The 15,715-nt window shown below is 35.0% G+C and overlaps 1 long non-coding RNA gene across 2 annotated transcripts; it reads right to left on the bottom strand.

Moving 5' to 3' along the window:
• Positions 1-3,491: 3,491 nt before the first annotated feature.
• Positions 3,492-14,248, bottom strand: LOC109499861. Of its 2 annotated transcripts, none has more exons than XR_006598206.1 (3): positions 14,005-14,248; positions 12,604-12,755; positions 3,492-3,838 (listed from the first exon to the last, which is right to left on the bottom strand). It is a non-coding gene; the product is annotated as an uncharacterized LOC109499861 (long non-coding RNA). The 2 variants fall into 2 exon arrangements; XR_002742423.2 differs by lacking the exon at positions 3,492-3,838 and adding an exon at positions 8,881-10,256.
• Between the last annotated feature and the right edge of the window lie 1,467 nt (positions 14,249-15,715).

Below are 15,715 nucleotides of genomic sequence, written 5' to 3'. Positions count from 1 at the left end.
TTTGGGTTTTTTTTTGGGGGGGGGAGGGAGGAGTGGATTGTTAGATTTAGGTGTCATTGTTTTTGTTCATGAATGCCCAATTATTACCATGCCATCTGTTGGAAAAATCTATCCTTCTTCCATGGAATTGCTTTTGTGCCTTTGTCAAAATTCAGCTGTGTACTTACGTAGCTCTCTCTATGGAATCTCTATTCTGTTCCACTTGTCTTTGTGTCTATTCTTTTGCCAATACCATGCTGTCCTGATTAGCTGTTGCTATACAGTAAGTTTGAAATGGAGACTTTGCTTTTGTTTGGCTACAAAGAATCCTATTTGGATTTTTGGTGGGAGAAACCTATAGTTTAATTTGGCGAGAACGGACATCATTGATGAGTCTTACTATCAATAAAAATGGTGTGTCGCCCATTTAATTTGGTTTTCTTTTGTTTCTGTCATTATAATTTTTGAGTCATCAGCATGTAGACCCTGTACACATTTTGTTAGACGTGCACCTAAATATTTTCTTCTTTGGGAGTAATTATATATGGCATTATGTTTTTAATTTGTTTTCAATTTTTCATTATCAGCCTATAAAAATATGATTGATTTTGCTGTCTTGGTAACTTTCGTTTTGCAACTTGGCTAAACTCCTTTATTAGTTCTGGTAGGTTTTTTTTTGGTTAATATTTTATGATTGGTTAATATCTTATGATTTTCTACACAAACCATCATGCCATTTGCAAATGAGTATGATTTTGTTTCTGAATTTCCTATGCCTTTTATTTCTTTTCCTCGCTTCATTGTACTTGGTAGGCTTTTCAGCACTATTTTGAGTGGGAGTGGTGAGAATGGACTTACATCTCCAGTTATTATTACAGTGATTGGTGACGTGTATTTGGATGTTTATCCCATGTGTCAGAGGTAATCAGCACGATGCCAACCTACTGACTTCTTTGGTTTGGTTTCAGAACCTGCCTGATGGCTGTGGTATAAAGTAGCAATGATTTATTTGAGTTATAGAGTGTTATACTAGATTCCTAGAGCTGCTGTCACAAAATACCAACATGCAGGTGGCTTAAAACAACTGAAATTTATTGCCTCACAGTTCTGGAGGCCTTAAGTACAAAATCAAGATTTTCCTCTGAAACCCATAGAAGAGAATACTTTCTTGCTTCTCCTGGGTTCTATTTTTTGCCAACAACCTTCGGCATTCTTTAGCTTATCGATACACCATTCCAAACCCTGCCTCTGTTATCACATGGTCGTCTTCACCCTGTGTTTCTCCTCTTTTTATAAGGCCACCAATTTTATTGGATTAAGGACTCATCCTATTCCAGTATCTGAATATAACTAATTACATCTACAATTTCCCTATTTCCAAATAATGTCACATTTTGAGGTAATGGAGATTAGGACTTCAACATATCTTTTTTTTTGGGAGGGGGACATAATTCAAGCCATAATGTGTGTGTGTGTGCATGTGTGCGTGTGTGTGTGTGTGTGTGTGTGTGTATTTTTCTATCTTATCTGCTGAAGGATGCTACAGAATTCTAGGTGCTATGTTTGTACTCTGTCAGTATTTTGCCTTGACCACAGGTTGACTCCTAAGGGAAGTTAAGTGACATACACCATTCAGTTTTTCTTCCTGAATTTTTAGTTTGAAGTCAACAACACTAACATATCTTTGTTGTTTGAACTGAGGTCATTTGAACATAGAGTATGACTGCTGTCACACTGAAGCAAAACCAATCTGCAGAGATGGAAGAAGAGAAAAATGTGTCCTTTAAATGAAGAATGCAGAGATGAGAGACCATGAAACTCTAAGGCAGAAAGAATTTTTTAAAAAGTTGGAAAGATATATGAATCCTTGACTGCTTCATGCTTCTTGGAAGTTTCTTCATGAAATTCAAGAAAACTCTTTTTCTGTATTCTATGAATCGTTGTAATGAATTACCCTATTTTCCATAAACTTGTTAGACGTAGATTATTCTTATTTGCAACAAAGTGCTTGACCAAAATGCCAAGAGAAAGAGTTTCAAAAAGGAGAGAAAACCTCAGTTATATGTTCACCACAAAGATGTAAATAGATATTCTTTCCAGGAAAAAAAGTCAATTGCATGAACGTGGAAAAATATGTTGGTTGAAAAAAGAAAAAAAAATGCAGTGAAGGTAAAATGTAAAGTATAGAAAATTGAGTTAATTGAATAGGAGTTCAGAAGTTTCCTAGAAATGAAATAAGAGGATCATCTGGTTTGACTAGTTTTAATACTTTCAATTCTGTTTTAAAATTGCTATAGAGAAGTTTTGAACTCATTTGTGTTTCCATGAAAATATATGAGAATGTCTATTCCACTCTGCTGTAACATTGAGCATTTGCTGATTTTTTTTTTAACGTTTATTTTTGAGACAGAGAGAGACAGAGCATGAACGGGGGAGGGTCAGAGAGAGGGAGACACAGAATCTGAAACAGGCTCCAGGCTCTGAGCTGTCAGCACAGAGCCTGACGCGGGGCTGGAACTCACGGACTTTGAGATCATGACCTGAGCCGAAGTTGGCCGCCCAACTGACTGAGCCACCCAGGCGCCCCAAGCATTTGCTGATTTTTAAATTTTTGCTAATCATGAATTAATATTTTCTGTTTTCAATCAATTGCAAGCTTTTTTTGATTGTATCTAACAGAAATGTCTAATATATGTGAATTGGTTCACAAATTTCACTAAAATATGACAGAAACACGGAAACGTTTATAAATTATACATTCACAGCCCAATGAATATTTACCCAATGACCACATCTAGGGAACCAGCACTAAGACCAGGACACAGGATATTCCCAACATCCAAAGTATTCTCTTATTTACCTGTCCAGCTAATATATCATCCCACATAGAAAACCACTCTTTAAAACCATAGATTAATTTTACCTGTTTTAAAATCTTACATAATCAATCATTCAATGAGTGTTTTTCCACTGAATATTATTATATTTCTGAGAGTCATATATATTTTTCATGTAGTTTAATTCATATATCCTTATTGAAGTATAGTATTTCTTTATATGAAGTGCCACAATTTACTTACATATTTTATTGTACATAGACAGTGGGTTGTTTCCCTTTGTTGATTGTTGTGGTGGTGCCTTGAAATGTTTATGAATGTAAATTTACTGAATTTTTATTTAAATTTCTTCCACTGCTTTTATGCTTCAAAAGTTTTTCTCCATTTAAGAATTATAAACAGGTTCACCTATATTTTTTTAGTAAAATGATTTTATCTTACATATTTAGTTTAGTGAGTGAGATGTTATGAATACAATTATTGTTTTATCCAAATAGTTAAATGATTGAACCATTTGATGATTAATCCACTTTTGATTCTTGGATCCTTAGTGCAAATTTTGTGATCTAATAAATTATTAAAATGATGCAAGCATTTATATGTGAGTTTGCTGACCCTAAATGTAACTGTAGATAAAGAAAAAATACACACTACAGGAAACTCAAGACACTTGCAATCCATGTTGCATGCATTCTGTTTTTTCCTTTTTTCCCAAGTCATTTTAATTTCTGAAATTTCAAAGTGTTCATCAAAATCACAGTAACCAATCTCAGCACAATTTACTCATATTTTTTTAGCAACAAAGTTTTATAATTAACATTTGCATGAGAAGCACAAATTAATGTGTCTTAAAATATCCTTCTAGTTAGTAGATTTTTATATGATTATTTTGCACTGATTCTACTCCTCAGTTATCTCCCAGATGCACTTCAAGGGAAAATCCTTCATTTTGCTTTGGAATATTCTGTAAGATTTTTCATTTTGTTCCACGGTCAAGTGGTATTTCCAGTCTCCAATGGTTCCTAGTGGGATAAGAACATGAACAGCACTTAGGTGAAGAAGTAACACTCTCAGGATCAAAATTTTCTCCAACCCACTTTAATTCCTTCTCCAAGGCAACTTAACTATCTGTTAGTTCTCTGGGGTGGAGGCAGGGGGTGGAGGGGTGGGGAGGGCTGACACTTCACTTTTCCTTATACAAGGTTGAGCTAAGAAACAAACTTGGGAATGTAATTATAGTTTTATATAGTCTACTTCCTTAACTGTTAAACTCCCACCAGTCACTATCATCAAATTATAACTGTTCTTTAGTTTTGGAAAACCAAAACTAAAATACATAAAAAGATTAGAATTTTTAAATATATTTTACTAAATGCCAGATGCCATCTTGGCGAAGTACATCCATCATGATATAATTCTTCATATAACCTTGCAAGGTTACTGGTTCTTCATTTTCAAAATTGAAAAAAATGAGATCCAAAGATTTTCGAATAATGAAGTCAAAACCACAGAGGGTTCTCAGAAAAACCATTGATACAGTTTTGGTTCATGAAAGTCTGAAATGGTCTGAAGCCAATTTTTAAATGAAGATTAATAATTTGACATCTTCAGCGTTCAGATTTTCTTTTGTAAACATTATTATTGACATTAGAGACAGCAAACTATTAAGAACATGAGAATTGCTTTATATCTGATCTAGTTGAGCAATGAGAAATTGCAGAAGATAATAAATGGTACAAATGAAGAAACAATATTTTAAAAGTAGTAAACTCTATAGAAATTTCAATAATATCTTTACATAATTAAGAATTAACTGGGGCTCCTGGGTGGCTCAGTTGGTTGAGCGTCCGACTTTGGCTCAGGTCATGATCTCACAGTCTGTGAGTTCGAGCCCCGCGTCGGGCTCTGTGCTGATGGCTCAGAGCCTGGAGCCTGCTTCCGATTCTGTGTCTCCCTCTCTCTCTGCCCCTCCCCTGCTCATGCTCTGTCTCTCTCTCTCTCTCAGAAATAAATAAATATTTAAAAAAATTTAAACAGATTATTAGAATTTAAATATGAAAGTAAAACTTTAACATCTAAAAAAATAAAGAATATATTTCTGGTCTTATAAAACAGAAAGATTTCCTAAATGGGAAAAAAATATATTTAAAATAAAAATTGATGAATTGGACTGCATTAAACTTAAGAATGCTGTTAAAATACACCATAAAGTGGCAAAAGCAACAAAATATGAGAGAAGCAACACATATAACCTATAATAGATTAGTGTCCAGAATATATATAAAACCAATCAATAAGGGGCGCCTGGGTGGCTCAATTGGTTAAGTGTCCAATTTCAACTCAGGTCATGATCTCATGGTTCATGAGTTCAAGCCCCAAGTCATGCTCTGTGCTGACAGCTCAGAGCCTGGAGCCAGCTTCAGATTCTGGGTTTTGTGTCTCCCTCTCTCTCTGCCCCTCCCCCACTCGCATTTTGTCTTTCTCTCAAAAAAATAAATATTAAAAAAAGTTTTAAACCAATCGACGAGAAAAAGATAAACAATGAATTACAAGCTGGGCAAATGTCACAACTGTTTCACAGAATAAGAAATTATAGTCAACAAACCTATCAAAAAGTGCTTAATCACATCACTGATTAGGGAAATGCAAATTAAGATCAGTTTGGGAAACCATTTTATAATTACCGTATTGATAAAAATCAAAGTCTGATAGAAAAGTTTCCTAGGAGGAAAATAAGAACTCACCAGTTACAATTACTAGCTTTGTCATAAGCTGGTATAACAGCTTTGTATTAAAAAAAAATAGCAGCATCTTATGAAGTTGAACATTTTTGAACTTTATGGGTTTGCAATTCTATTCTTGGGTGTATACTCTGGGAAAGCGTGTGCAGATTTGCACCAGGGAACATGATTAAGAATGTTCATAGCAGCATGTGCTAGAATAACAAAATATTTCAATAACCTAATTATAAAATGAAGAGAAGACATAGATCTAATAGAATTACTTACACAACTTGTAAAATTATATAGCTTTGAAATATAATATTGAAAATTAAGAACAAACAAAGGCACATGGGCAAAACTCCAGGGAAAAAGAACACAAGTGACAAGATAAAGTTAAGTAAAATTTAAAGCAAAATGATTTAACAGGACAACATATAACTTGTTTGCAATGAACGACAGAACAGAAATGTTTGTATAGAATAATGTTATGGAATAGAACAACTTAAATGGCACAGATTTAGCAACAATTATAGTGGGAGATTTATACACGCTTATCTTTGGACAAAAAGATAAAATGATTAACAAAATCAATTTACAAAATTATCTAACAAAATTTATTTTATACGTGTGTATGTTAGCGCCCCACCTGGAGAATACACACCATTTTCTCATATAGTCATGGGACATATTGAAAAATTGATCATATAATTCGCCATAAATTTCAAAAATTAGAAATCTTATGGTACCACCACCTATTAATAAAGCCATAATATTAACAATCAACAATGAAGAAGTTAAAAAAGAAAATTATATAAACACTTAGGGGAAAAAGTCTTCAAAACCACTTGGACCAATTAGAAAATTAAAATTAAAATGATAGACTATATATTAACAAGATTTTATTTCTAGCTATATTAAAAAGATATCCATCATTTTTAAATGCCAATATTTGAAAAAATAAACATTGGATATAGATAATGCTATTCATTTAAGTAAAGAAGAAAGAAAAATATGAATGAAATATGAGGAAATAATTAAAATGAAAGCAGAAATCAAAAAGTAGAAAACAGTAAGTTATATCTTAACAAAGAGCTAGTTCTTTGGAGGAAAACCACAATAAAATAGAAAATCACTGGTACCTTGAAAAATGTGAAAAAAGCAATATATAAATTTTTCCATCCTTACTAATGAATGAAAAAGATGTAATCACAGAATTGGAAAAAATTCATCAGATCATGGCAGAATATACTGTAATTTTTTTCCATGTTTTGAAATCTAGAAAACGGTGGATAATTTGCTTTGAAAACAAAATTATAATTCCGGTTTGGGGGAAGGCACCTAATTTAAATAAAATGATAACATGGGGCACCTGGGTGGCTCAGTTGGTTAAGTGTCCAGCTTCAGCTCAGGTCATGATCTCAGGGTTTGTGAGTTCAAGCCCTGCACTGGGCTCCGTACTGACAGCTCAGAGCCTGGAATCTGCTTCAGATTCTGTGTTTCCCTCTCTGCTCCTTCCCCACTTGCTCTCTCTCTCTCTCTCTCTCTCTCTCTGTCAAAAATAAATAAACATTAAAAAAATTAAATAAACTGATAAGAAAAAGGAAAATGTAGAACTATAAAGCTGACAAGATTGATATATTTATAATGGGCTTTACTCAAATCTTTTAAACATTCAGTTAATTTATATCTTTTAAACTATTTGATAACTTCCCAAAAATACAAAAACTTTCAAATATATTTTGCAAGACTAGAATTTCAGTGGTACTAAAATCAAATAAAGATAGAGCAAACATGGAAAGTTAAAGCCTTTTTTAAAAATAATTACAAATAAAAATTCCTGAGTAAAGATTAACAAAACTGTTCTAGCAGTATGTTTAAACAAGTATTATAATATAAGCAAGTAAGATTTATTCCAGAAACAAGACGTCATTAAATTACTCGTGGATTTTGGGGTGCCTGGGTGGCTCAGTCAGTTAAGTATCTGACTTTTGATTTCTGCTCAGGTCATGCTCTCACAATGGTCACGATTCTCTCCCACTCACGGTAGAATTCTCTCACTCTCCCCTTCTCTCTCTGCCTCTCTCCTTGCACACGTGCTTTCTCTCTCTCACAAAATAAATAAATAAACATTAAAAAAAGTATTGGTGGATTTCAATTCACTATAAACTAAAATGGAGGAGCATGAAATCTTCAGAATTTCCCAAAAAAGGCATTTTATGTGAAAAGAGCTTTTCTGCATAAAGCAAAAACAAAGATAAAACTCCCAAGTAAAGTAAGAATTAAAAAAAAATTCTCGGCATTATATGCCCCCTCAAATCAATGGCAAAACAAAACAAGACAAGATAATAAAAATGCTGAACAATTAAGGACAAGAGAAGATTTCTTATCACCTCTATTATTCTGGCTTGTACTGCAGATATTAACTATTGAAATAGAAAAAAAAGTGTAAATATTGGAAAATAGAAATAAAATGGATTATTATTTTAAAATGAATTATATTCAGAGTATAAAGGGAAAATTCATAAAACTAGTTACAGAGATTAAGGGAGCCAAATACAACAGAGTGGCAAAACCAAAGCCTCTTTCTTTATAATAGCAATAAACAAATAGAAAAGACACTAGTAAGAAAAACTTTCAGTTCATGATAGTTATAAAAAAGTAAACAAAAAACCCTGCTAATTCAGAGAAAAAAATGCCTAAGAAGCATACAAAGAACAACATAGCACATTTGGTGGATGGTAAACTTGGTAGGATTTGCTTTATCAGTTACAAGATTTAAAACAATGAAGAACTGTGACATTAAACAGATGTATCAATTTTTGGAATAAACAACACAGAATCAGAGAGAGAGACTATGGAATCTTAGTATATAAAAGTGTAGACTTCAAAACAGCAGGGAAAGAGTAAATGCTTAAACAAATTATGTTGGGTCAATTGGCAAATAACCATGCAATAGTTATATTTCAAATCACATTCAGTATTAGATATAATTTACAATTAAATGTAAAAAATAAAAGCATAAAATTAGAAAAACTTGGAGAGTATATATATAATCTTTGTGGTGGGGAAGTGTTCTTTTAAGCAAGACACAAGAGCCAGAGCTATGAAGGAACTATGAATAGATAACACAAAATTAAAAGCATTTAACAATTTTTAAAGGTAAACTATTAATTGCTAAAATATTTGTCCCCCCAAAATGCTTCTACAAAGCAGTAAATAAAAGACAAGCTAAAGACAAATGGATAGATGTCGACCTGATTGGGCTGTAGACCTGGGGAGGCCAAGGAACTGAGAGAAAGACGACAGTATAGCGAGGCACAGGGGACCCCTGAGCCAACAGCCCGAGTTACTGAGGTTTATTGAGCGTCTTCTTATATACGTTTTCAGGAAAAACAGATTAGCAATGGTTAACAACCGAAACTTAGCAAAACATGTCAACAATGTACATCTGATTCAGCTATCGTACATATCTTGCTACGAGAGCAGTCTTGCAGATACATATGTTTTGATAAGAATCTTTATGATAGAAGGAAAGACAAGGAAGAGAGTGAATGCACTGTGCTATATACAGCTGGCTTCCTTTAAGCAGAACATCCCTATCTGCCCACTAAAGAACAGACCACATTTCCCAAGGTAATTCACTCAAGTCCTTTCAGGTAATTAATTTTTAACTTCAGTATCTTGAGTTCTCTCAAAGATCTTGGAGCCTGAGCGAATATATGCACCTGCGGTCATTGTGGTGTTCTGTTCCCACAGGTAGGGAATATAAAGACTATTTCAAAGCCTAGAAATATTTAAAAGATGTTTCAGTTTATTAAAATCAAAAGGACTGCAAATTAGACAGGAATGAGGGGTTTTTTTGGTTTGTTTGTTTTGGGGGGTTTTGTTTTTGTCTTTTTTTTTTTAATCTAGCACATTAGCAAAGATCGGTAATTTCAATCACTGGTGAGCATGTGAAGAAAAATCATTCTTACATACTATTTGATGAAGTATAAATTGACAGATTATAGAAGGCAAGTAGATAATATCTAAATATTTGGTAATCACTTAAAATATTGAAACACTTTAATCTGAAAACTCCATTTTTAGGGAAACATTTTACCAGATCAAAAAAGTGCAAAAAAAAAAGATCTCCAAGAATGTTTATTTCAATGTAATACACATTTGCTGCAAACTACCTGTCCACCAATACACATTCAGGATTATATAGCTATAAAATAAAATCCTACTAGGCCACTAAAAAAGAATAGAATTTTATGTGCTGACATAAAACAATTTTGCTATACATTATATAGTTACACTGAAAACAATGTGTGTTGTGATCCAATTTATGTATATACCTATAATTCTATATATTTTTAATGTGCAAAAAAGATCGTAAAGTTTATAATAATCACATTTGAAAGGATATGAATGAGTGGGGCTGGACAACAACATTTGAAGAAATATTTAAACAATATTTGAAGAAAGTATTTGTGCAAAAGGTCCTTAACTATTTCTGTGACATATGTTGCCTTTTTGTTCTTGAGACCTTTTGGTGCTAAATAATATGGGATGTGGGAAATGAAGAGGCAAAGGGATGGTCTCTTGACAAAGTCATCTGGCTTCATTCTGTATTCAAAGAAGGGGACTCTCTCAATTGTGGACACAATTTCAGTTTTGTTACGATGTCCTTCAAAATAAATTAAGCTTAATATTTGCTGAGTCCAGATGGAACCTGTAAAAATAAATAATCCTGTTTTCAACTCTGAATTGATTTGTAAAAATAAATGTTAATAGTAACGCTATCCATCTAAAAATTATTTGGTGCTTTTTATTTCTATTAACCACTTTTAATAGACCAAGAAATTTGTTCAAGTTTTATGGGTTTTCTGTATTTTGTATTAAAATTAATAAAGATAAAACCAAGGGCTCTTAGTTCCTTTTCCATACTCTGAAGAACTGTGGTTGTTCTGATTCCATGATAGTGGTGATCAGATTAATCCTTCAGCTACTTCTCTGTTTTCTTTGTTTTTTTTTTTTTTTTTTTTAATTTTTAAGCTTCATTTGTTTTTGAGAGAGACAGAGTATGAGCAGGGGAGGGGCGGAGAGAGACAGAGACTTAGAATTGGAAGCAGGCTCCAGGCTCTGAGCTGTCAGCAGAGCTGGAACCCAGGAGCCATGAGACCATGACCTGAGCCGAAGTTGGAGGCTGAACTGACTCAGACACCCAGGCACTCCTCTGTTTTCTGTATTTCATGTAAATTCCCTTTTTTCAGTTTTCTGTGGCTCCCTCTGTGGCTCCCTCCCTCTGTGGCTTCCTTAGTCTCCTTTCTTAGAACTTCATCTTCTAGAAATGTAGACAAATGAAGAGCCCAAGTCCCCTTTCACTTTTTTTTTCTTATTGAGCAATACAGGTCTTCCCGTACAATATTGAAGAAAAGTAGTAACAGCAGACATTTTTGTCTTGTTCCTGATTTTAAATGCAATATTTTAATTTTCACTATTGCATATGATGTTTGTGGTGCATTTGTGGAGCTTTTGGTGCATTGTTTATCAAGTTAAATAAGTTCCCTTTTCGCCCCTGTTTGCTAATAGTTTCCATTGCGAATGGATGCTGAAATATTTTGAGTGAATGTCCTGCATTTATTGAAATGATAATTCAAGCTTTCTCCTGTACTCTAGTAATGTGAATGAACTACATTAATACATTTTTAGAACAATCTTGGCTCTTGAGAAAAACCCATTTTGGTCACAGTGTATTTTTTTTAACATCGTTGAATTTGTTTTGCTTGTATTTGGTTTAGGGATTTTGCAACTATGTTCCTGAATCTAACATCAATGTTCTAAAAAAAGGGTCTGAGATACCAAGAATCTTGCAAATGTCACTACTCAACTGATTTGTCTGCATGACAGATTTGATATAATTTATGGTGGATCCTGGGAAGGCTCACTAATCTCTCCTCGAAAATGAGTAAGAACCTAACAGTCTGGACTGAGGATTGGTGTGAGGTGTCCCAAACACTTGGGCTGCATTAAATATAAGGGGAAAACTCTTATGGATGGCAGGGCTTGACCTATAACTAAGCAAACTGAAATGGCACCAATGTCTAATGGAGGGAAAAAAAAAAAACACAAAACATCAGTTGTGTGTTTTGCAGAGTGGAAGGATCCAGGGATGAGGCATGTGCTTACTCATTTAGAGAAAGTAAACAAGGTCATGAATTTCAAAGTAGATAGCAAAAAGGAGAAACTGAAGCATTTTCATGAAAATCAGGAACAATTACTTTTTTTGTATTGACTTTAGACTCCAACATATCTTTGAGCAACATTAACCACCAACATTGCTTCAAGGACAACAATTATCCTATATTCAAAAAAGCCCAACTTAAAAAAATAAGCTTTTTTTGGAATAAAAGATTTTAAAACTATTTTAGCTTCAAATTATTTCATTATTGTAGAGAAATACAAAGCAATTAGAGTAACTGAAAAGTATACTAGGGATTAGTTTTGCATGAGATATGCTGCTAACAAAAATCCTACAAGATTTTTAAAATCCATTTTCTTCCATTCTCAGACCAAGCCGACAGGTCAGCATTTACCAATCTGCTGTTGGCTCAATATTTGCTTTCTCCGTATGTGCCATCCAGAAGTGACAAAATATGTGGGGCACCTGGGTGGCTCAACTGGTTAAGCTTGTGACTTCAGCTCAGGTCATGATCTTACAGTTCGTGGGTTTGAGCCCTGCCTCAGGCTCTGTGCTGACAGCTCAAAGCCTGGAGCTTGCTTCGGATTCTGTGTCTCCTTCTCTCTCTGCCCCTCCCCTGCTCGTGCTCTGTGTCTCTCTCTCTCAAAAATAAAGACTGAAAAGAATTTTTAGTCTTTAAATAAATAAATAAATAAAAAAGAAATGAGAATATATGTATCCCAAATAACCCAGCATCAGAGAGATTTTAGATTTATCTTCTTTTCTGATCCTAAAAGCAGGTTGGGCTTCTGTCAATGTCTGGAAAAGGGGACAGTTGTACATGTGTATTACCAAACCAGAATGAAGATTTAACAGGTGGCCCTCTCCTCAAACTTACCAGATTTTGGATATGCAACTACGAAAACATTGTCGTCTCTAATTCCAAAATCTTCTAGAGTTTCTAGTATGTTAATATTAGTTGCAGAACGTGCAGAATAACAGTTTTTAAGTTTTGATAAATATTTTTCTGTGCCGTCCATAATTAGTCACCTACAAGTAAAAACAGATAAAACTCTTTTCAGCTCCTTAGTATTTTAAAATAATGACTAACCCTTACTGAGTGTTCAATATGTGCCAAGTACTACTTAAATGTCACATGTGTAGCAACTCATTGACCGTATTAAAAACCTTAAATGTGTTTGGGGCGCCTGGGTGGTGCAGTCAGTTAAGCGTCCGACTTCAGCCAGGTCACAATCTCGCGGTCCGTGAGTTCGAGCCCCGCGTCAGGCTCTGGGCTGATGGCTCAGAGCCTGGAGCCTGTTTCCGTTTCTGTGTCTCCCTCTCTCTCTGCCCCTCCCCCGTTCATGCTCTGTCTCTCTCTGTCCCAAAAATAAATAAACGTTCAAAAAAAAGAAAATTAAAAAAAAAAACCTTAAATGTGTTAAATTATTCAATCTTCACAGCAATCTAACTTTGCTAGAGGTATTGTTATTATCCCTATCTTAAAGATGAAGTAACAAATACTAAGAGGTTAAACATCTTTTCCTAAAACAAAATGATGGAGACCTTATCATAATTCCAAGCGTACAGATGTGGAAAATAAGACACAAAGCTGGTCATCGAACAGCTCCGGGCTGCCCAGCTATCAGAACTGGTAAGATTTGGTGCCAGAAAAGTTGGCCACAGAGTTCATACCTTGAATCACCTTACCATGCAGTTTCTTAGTATTTTCTATTTTTATCCTTTACAGTTCTAAAATTGTTACAGCAATAGAGAATGTTTTAATGAATGTACTTTTCATTTTTGTTTTTTTTTCCCCCTGGAACGTAAAGAAGCTCCTAAGGCTTTGAGATCGGATATGCTGTTTCAAAAGAGTTGTGGCAAATGCTCCGCATGAGTAATTGGAATTGGTTTTACTTTGAAAATGTTACCTTCATACAGTTGTAAGATACTGCATGGCAATTACATTTTCCAATGGATGTTTTTTCAAAAATCTGAAATAAATCTAAGTAAGAAAGTAAAAATTAAAATAGGAAGCAAATAGTCTCAAGAATATGTATGCAAAAATTGAGCCAGCCAAGCTTTTCATTAGCTCTGCCTGAGAAATCTATTCTTGAATTTAAATAGATGAGAGAATCTCAGAAGTTCTAATAATATTAGGTTAGAACCAGCATATATTTCAGTTAGATAGTTTTTAAAAATCTTTGTGCCACCAAGAAAGTGAACTTGTTAAATATGGATTTTCTAAGTTGCGTGTCAGGCAACAACATTTACTTTCTTCATAAACAATATAACTCACCTGATTAATAGGGGGAAGTCAGAGGTTAGAGTTTTGCTGAGGAAGAGTAGAAAATAACTCGTGTTAGAATCATGTGGGTTCTGGGTAAATGTTTATCGTTGTAGGCCCTACACCAGCCTGGTAGAATCAGAATTTGGGAGTGTGTTGTGACCGGTGCAACAAACACCGAGATCAGGGTCCTGAGGGTAGGGGAATGCAAGAAAAAAAGAGGGAAGAGAAAGTTTGGGAACAGGAGGGTCCCCTGGGCTCATGGCCCAAGTGACGGCCTTATTGTTGCTGTACACAATCTTTTATAATATAAGACTCTTATGGATCAGGTCATTCTAAGAATAAACAGTTTTCACATGATCACTGCCAGCCAAAACATTTAGTTCTGTGTACCTTGCGAACTTTCTGAACAGGTCACAAGACCTTGTTGATAGATTGCTAGCAAAACACAGTTCCCATGTTTGTTTCTATCTGACTCGGGGTAGAAAAAGGGAGGTAGCATTACTGCCAACACCTGCAGACCACAGGCTTCAGGAATTAACTTTCTCAGCCTTGACAAGGCTTTCGTATGCCCTTGAAAGTGGGGGAATGGGAAGGGGAACTGCCGGGTTGGCTGAGTCAACAGGGAACATTGCTAGACCCGGTCTCAGCCTGGCACCGGGGCCTGGCCCCCCACAGAGTGTGACCTAGAAATATTCATTCTAACAACCCCTCCATTACCACCAAAAAGTGAGAATCAAAATAGTGATAAAGCACTGTTTTGGTTTTAATGGATGTTTTACCTCAACCTCTGTAGAAGCCTTTGTGGGATGTTACTTGACTACTTAAAAGATCCAGTTAAGTCCCTACTGACTTGCCAGAGGTCCCTCACTTTAGTTGAAGTTCAAGTAACCTCAACTAAAGAGAATCAAGGATAGAATAGACTAGCTATAAATCACAAAGAATAATTTCTGGGGTGCCTGGGTGGCTAAGTCGGTTAAGCGTCTAACTTCGGCTCAGGTCATGATCTCACGGTCCGTGAGTTTGAGCCCCGCCTCGGGCTCTGTGCTGACTGCTCAGAGCCTGGAGCCTGCTTCAGATTCTGTGTCTCCCTCTCTCTCTGCCCCTCCCCTGCTCATTCTCTCTCTCTTTTTCTCTCTCAAAATAAATAAACATTAAAAAATAATAATTTCAATAGAGGTAGATAGAGAGCTCTTTTGACGTTGGCTTCACAAATTTTCCAGGAAAAACCTTGGAGAACTCAGCTTTTGTTGTGTGGTAGGGAGAATTTGTATCTATAAAATGGACAAATGGGGAAGTCCATACGTAGGAAATATAGTTGAAGTGAAAGGCAAAGATGAAATTGTGAGTCCCTATTCACGCTCCTCTTGGCACCCCATAATGCTATACACACACTCCCCCCCACCAAAAAAAAAAAAAATGCAGAAACTCGAGGTTGAAAAAGAGGAAAAAGTGTCAGGCAGCCTGCACAAACACTCTAAATGGGACTTCTCTTAAGCTATTTATTTTCTGTGTTTTGTCTGTCTTGCACAGTCTCAGGAGACAGAAAACATTATAAGAGCTGCTGTGTCACAGAAACAAGAGAAAAAGAGTGGGGTGGGTTCATGTAGGATCTCAGGTTTGTCAGTCATATATTGTTTGCATCTTCTTGATTAATATGAAGAAAGTGATTGTTTAAAGAATAGGGACACTTGTGTCTCCCTCTTATTCTTGCTTTGAAGTT

This window comes from Felis catus, chromosome B2, assembly GCF_018350175.1.
Source record: "Felis catus isolate Fca126 chromosome B2, F.catus_Fca126_mat1.0, whole genome shotgun sequence".
NCBI classification, from domain to species: Eukaryota; Metazoa; Chordata; class Mammalia; order Carnivora; family Felidae; genus Felis; species Felis catus.
Note: the sequence above shows the minus strand (reverse complement) of the source record. Positions and strands in the feature narration are given on the sequence as shown.